Raw genomic sequence first — 6,299 nt, forward strand, 5'->3', positions numbered from 1 at the left:
CAGGCAGTCATGTTTTTCTTTGCTCTGATCAACGCAGAAATAAACTTGTAAATAACGCTCTCCTGAGTGCATCTTTCGCTGTTCATTATCTGCTGATAAGAGCGTGCATCGGCTCTGGAATGTGGCAAGCTATTTCTGGAGCTTGTGTCGCTAATTGCTGATACTGCGTGTCTGCGGGAGATCGATGTACGTGGAGTCATGATGGACTTTGTCTCCCTGGCAGTATCCCAACCCCTACCCTTGGTCCCCTGCCCTGTTGCCCCACCACAAGCTTCCTTCATATCTCCCGTCCACTTTAGAAGGGAAAAATTAGGATTCAGGACTTCTGCTAATCTACAGCAAATCAGAGAACATCCAGTAAATGCTGATAAACCTTCTGTCCATATTTGGTTTCAGGGTATGCAGCATGGGTTGTGCATATTTCCTAAATGGAGGACTTTCATGCCATGCAGAGCAGCACAAATTCTAGAAACTGTATATATTGGGCACAGTTAGCTATTCATAAGGAAACAACATTCTTTGCTGTTCCACAAAGTTGCAGGTACAGGGGGAAACTTTCAGCCAGCTCAGGGTTCAGGTGCCTCTGACTTTAAGGCCTAGCAAAGGATTGTACAAAAGGAGTTCCACCACAGGCAGTGGAAGAGGGAATAGCAACACCCATCATAGAATTGGACTGGGTTATCTAGTCCAACCCCCTATGATTCAAGAATCTTTTGCCCAATGTAGGGCTCGAACCCACAACCCTAAGATTAAGAGTATCACACTCTACAGACTTCCCTGGGCCAAATACAGCCTGAAGAAGGATGTCAGTGGACCCGCCTACCATGAACAGAGACATCTGAAGATTGTGGGTTGTACTCTTGGGACAACTTCCACTTACACAATGGGACTTCCCCTCCTGTTCCTCCCTATCTGTCCCCCTACCCTGTACCCTCCCAAAATCTGCTCTAGGGTTGTCCTCAACCCTCTGGAGCATATAGGGCGGCCAGGGGAGGAGGGAAGTTCGGTTGAGTGAATGGAAGTCATTTCTTGAGAGCAATGACTTGATCCGATCCAACCTGGTTCTCCTTTAGAGCAGGAGGGGAGAAACTGTGGCCCTCCAGATGCCAATGGACTCCAACTCCCATGAGCCCCAGCCGGTGTGTCCAATGGATGAGCAACATTTGGAGGACCAAAGGTTGGCCGCCAGTGCTTCCGAGGGGCATGTGTTTGATGGGCATCTCAAGTTGATTCCCAGAGGCTGCATACACACAATGTTGTTGTTGTTGTTTAGTCGTTCAGTCATGTCCGACTCTTCGTGACCCCATGGACCAGAGCACGCCAGGCACTCCTGTCTTCCACTGCCTCCCGCAGTTTGATCAAACTCAGGCTGGTAGCTTCAAGAACACTGTCTAACCATCTCGTCCTCTGTCGTCCCCTTCTCCTTGGGCCCTCCATCTTTCCCAACATCAGGGTCTTTTCCAGTGAGTCTTCTCTTCTCATGAGGTGGCCAAAGTATTGGAGCCTCAGCTTCAGGATCTGTCCTTCCAGTGAGCGCTCAGGGCTGATTTCCTTAAGAATGGATGCGTTTGATCTTCTTGCAGTCCATGGGACTCTCAAGAGTCTCCTCCAGCACCATAATTCAAAAGCGTCAATTCTTCGGCGATCAGCCTTCTTTATGGTCCAGCTCTCACTTCCATACATCACTACTGGGAAAACCATAGCTTTAACTATACGGACCTTTGTTGGCAAGGTGATGTCTCTACTTTTTTTTATTCTAGAATCAATGAAGAATGATCACTTGGGTTTTTTTCTACACAGAAAACCCTACATTTAGACATTTGAGGGTGGGAGAGGAAAAAAGATAGCTTGTCAAATCAGTAGTACACGATGCAGGAAGCTGTGTCTGGCAGGAAAACCACAGTGCTCAGCAGCTGTGGGTTGCAACCTGAAAAACTGAGGCCTCATGATGCCCTTCTCCCTTAACCCATATCTACATAATGGCCTAGCAAGCCACTTCCTGCTATTTTTACATAGAAGTACAATCATGTGCTTAAGGATTTGACAGAGAAAAATAGGTATGCTTGCTTTATGTTAAACAAGCAAGGCAGGAATTCCTGGAATGGTGCTGAAAAGTTAAATCAAAGTAAGCCGTTGCAATGGAAGTTTGCCAGCTTTTTTTTAAAACTAGCCTTACTCCTCTGACTTAAAAAATGAAAAAAGAATGGTAATCAGAAATTAAGTAGGGGAAGAAGCTTTCCCCAGCTCTTTATCCCCATGTAAGGAAAAGCGTCAGTTGCTTAAATTTATACACATCAGGCTGCTATTAAAGGCATAGGAGCAGGGTGAAAAGTAAAAAGTTGGCAACCTTAATACCATGAAGGAGGTGAAGCACCTGTTTGGGGTTCGTGACAGATAGTCATTTATAGCCTTTCCCCCCCTGAATCTGTTTGACTCCTTTTTAAAGCCATCCAAGCTGATGGCCGATACAAATTCCACAGTTTTAAGTATGTGGTCCCCTGCAGGCAGGCATCCTTTTTATTAAGCATTCATCATGACTTGCACTCATGGTGTTATCAGGGTGGTTACATGCAATTTGCATTTTCAGTTCAATTCGTGTCTGCAAACGCTTTGAGGCAGTCATGCTGCTTTTCTTGCGGTATGTGCATGCCCAAAATTGTGCAACTTTTCACATCACAAATGTTCCTGGGATTTTTTGTTTTTTGTTCCTGCTTTTGTGGTGCCACAGTGTAAGAATATCTCTCCAGACGGCAGCAATATGGTAACATTAGGGAAGCATCACAGAACAGCTGATAAAGGGGAATGATGTGTGCGGCCCAGTATAAATCCACCACTAATGCACCATTAAAAGGGACGCGGGTGGCGCTGTGGGTTAAACCACAGAGCCTAGGACTTGCCGATCAGAAGGTCGGGGGTTCGAATCCCCGCAACAGGGTGAGCTACTGTTGCTCGGTCCCTGCTCCTGCCAACCTAGCAGTTCGAAAGCACATCAAGTGCAAGTAGATAAATAGGTACTGCTCTGGCGGGAAGGTAAATGGCGTTTCCATGCGCTGCTCTGGTTCGCCAGAAGCGGCTTAGTCATGCTGGCCACATGACCCGGAAGCTGTACGCTGGCTCCCATGGCCAACAAAGCAAGATGAGCGCCGCAACCCCAGAGTCGGTCAGGACTGGACCTAATGGTCAGGGGTCCCTTTACCTTTTTAATGCACCATTATTGCATCAGTGACAAGTTGCAGGTAATGCCTGCAAGAAAGCCAAGAACCAGGGAGGGGCCATGTGCTGTCTGAAGAAGTTCTTTCTTTTGTCGGTCCTGACTCTTCCAACGTTCAGCTTCACTGGATGGTCTCAGTTCTAGTATGATGGGAGACGGAGAAAAACATCTCTCTGTCCACTTCCTTTGCATCATGGAAAATTCTTTATGCATCTTTATCGCACCCCCAACCCCTTTACTCACCAAAGCCCCAAATGTTGTAATCATTCCTGAGAGGAGAGTTGGTTTAGTACTGTGACCATTTGGGTTGCCCGTCTCTGAACCTTTTCCAGCTCTACAATCTTTTTGAAGATACAACAGCCAAAACTGTACAGAGTATTCCAAGTGTTGTCTCACCATAAATTTGTACATTGGCATTATGATATTGGCAGGTGGTTCTTGTTGTTTTCAATCCCTTTCCTAATGATCGATAACATGGAATTCACCTTTCTCACAGCTGCCGCACACCGGGTCGACATTTTCATCGAGCTGTCCACCACAAGTACTCCAATATCTCCTTCCTGATCCTTCACCACCAGATCAGCCTCTACGAGTGCATATGTGAAGTGAGGTTTGTTCCCCACACCGGAATGTGCATCCCTATAGCTATTGCCTTTAACAGCAATGTGATGTGCAGATCCTAGCAGGCGATAGTGCTGATATCCATGCTGTGAAAAACCAATTTCAAGTCAATGTCAAAGGCATGTCAGGCTGGAATGACCCTAGTCAGTTAGCAACCCTACCTTTCCCTTAGCTAGCTGTGCACAACATCCACTTTAATATCAAGCTGTAGTGCAATAGAGTCTTGGGTGTCAGAGCTCGTCACTGGATTTCCAGCTGCTTTTGCTAGGGTCTTCTAGAAATTGTCCCTTGAGCAGATTTCTGCAGAAACAGGAACTATCGGCAAACTAGAGTCCAGATCCACATTTCTGGTCCATGTTTTCCAAACTACAACCTGCCACTTCAGATAAAGGACAGGACAAGGAGTTAGGCGTCTGAGCAGGTTTTACTTGGGTTCTGGACCTGAATTACGTCTGATAATGCACAGCACACCATCAGAACATTTAACTGCCTACCATACGGACCACAGGAAATCTGCAATATCAACATATCCAGCTGCGGCTCTGAGTCTGTAATGGCTACATAACTGGCAGAAAAAGTTCAACAAGGGAAGATTTCTCCATCGCTGCATCACAGCAGACTTCTGGTTCAGCAGCTGTTGAAAGCACAGGACCTCTGTCTTAAGAACAATGTCAAATGGCAGCTCTGCCGCTGGCGACGAGGAATTTGTGGCCCTCTCAGTGTTGTTGAATTCTGGCTGCAACTCCCAGCAGCCTCAGCCAGCATGGCCCAATACTCTGGGATGATGGGAATTGTAGTTCAACATCTGGAGAGTCACAAGTTCTACATCCCTGCTATAGGCAAACAGCCAGCTGTGGCTATGAGGCTGTAATATAGACAGGGGGTGGCATTTCCAAGGGGCAGGGGGTGATCAAATATATTTCTGATGCCACAGCCCTGCCTCCATCTGCTCCTCACCTAAGCCATTTTGTTTCTGGCGGTCCACACAATATAATTGTGTCCATTTCCACCAACTGTTGCATGGCAAAGGCACATCTGAATTACAACAACCACCAGGTTAGGTAGGAGGAGCTGTAGCTCCAAATCTCCACTCCGTGCATTTGGGAGACTAACTGGGCGATCAATTGTGGCACATGCACGAGGCTTTATTTTGTTTCGGTTTTTAATAGAGGCACTTTGTACAAGACCTCTTTATCACTCTTGTGCGAACCTTAGTCTGGAAAAATAACATTTGTGCAAGATCTCAGTATTATTCTTTTAAAAAACACACAAATGGAAATGGATATTGTGTTCCCTCCACACACACACACACACACACACACACACACACACACACACTTGCACAGAAAGGGCAGCTCTGACAGGAGGGCCAATATCCCTTCTTGAATCAAATAAAGTTGAAATATTCCAATTAACACTTCTGAATTTTGATTTAACAGTGTACACATATTTGCACAACCCTTGTCTTTTTTAAAAGACTGCATCAGTTGCTTTTAAGCAAAGTCAAATATCAAGTTCCATTAGTATAATTAACAAAGTAAAAGTTCCTGTACAGTTTGAGGTGGACTTAAAAAAAAAAAAAAAGCAGAACTCGTTTTACACTTAAAAATAGCTAAATCAAACAAATGATAGGCTTTGCATCTTGTGACTGTCGCCAGCCTAGAAAACGTTATAGCACCAATGAATTTCATATTAAACACATTACAACTGCACATGCTCAACATTCAAACTAACGGCGTTCAAATACTGAATTGAACAGCAGGTATAGAATTGTTTTTTAGAAATAATGTAAGAATCTACATGCAGCCTCTCCAACCTCCAAGACTGAAAAGTACTGGAAAAATGCCAAATTCACATTTCTGCAGTAGGGATGTAAAAAACAAAAAACAAACATACACACACATGTTAGGGGAGTCATTGTAGGTCTCATATCAACTCCATCATAGCCTATAATCTGCCTATCTGGCAGATAGGGTTGCCCACTTTTTGAACCTCTGTAGCTCAGGCAGGAATCAGCAGGGGAAGCTTTGCACAGGCATGGAAGTAAATAAATATTATCACTTGCTAATCCTGTATATCCAGAGCTATTAAAGACACAACAGCAGGCCATTCCAGTTTTCCTTCTGGTCAGCTGGCAAACCCTACTTGCAGAACCCAGAAAGAATCCAGTGGTTTTTACGGGTGCTTTCACCTACGCAGAAATCCCTGCTGACTTCCAGCTATACTTGTGTGCTCTCAGCAAAGCAAGTTCATGCCAACACAGCAAGCTAACTCAGGGGCAGACCAGTTCTTGTATATACAACTCTATGAGTAGCTGCTAGCCAAAGCCAAATTCAACCGTGTTAATAATGACCAGATGAGCCACGAGCAATGCAACTGTTTTCTTGAATTAATACAATAGAGCAGTTTTAATATTTCAGACCTTCCAAGTGTCCCTATTTTCCAGGGACAGTCCCGGATTTACAGA

General features: G+C 45.1%; 1 protein-coding gene across 2 annotated transcripts in view; it reads right to left on the reverse strand.

Annotated features, from left to right (window-relative positions):
* The window catches only part of AGAP2 (ArfGAP with GTPase domain, ankyrin repeat and PH domain 2), a 125,020-nt gene that overhangs the window by 106,437 nt on the left and 12,284 nt on the right, over window positions 1–6,299 (reverse strand). The gene's annotated exons all lie outside the window — the stretch shown is intronic.

The sequence above is a fragment of the Podarcis tiliguerta genome (genome assembly GCF_965153285.1).
Source record: "Podarcis tiliguerta genome assembly, chromosome: 2".
Taxonomy (NCBI): domain Eukaryota; kingdom Metazoa; phylum Chordata; class Lepidosauria; order Squamata; family Lacertidae; genus Podarcis; species Podarcis tiliguerta.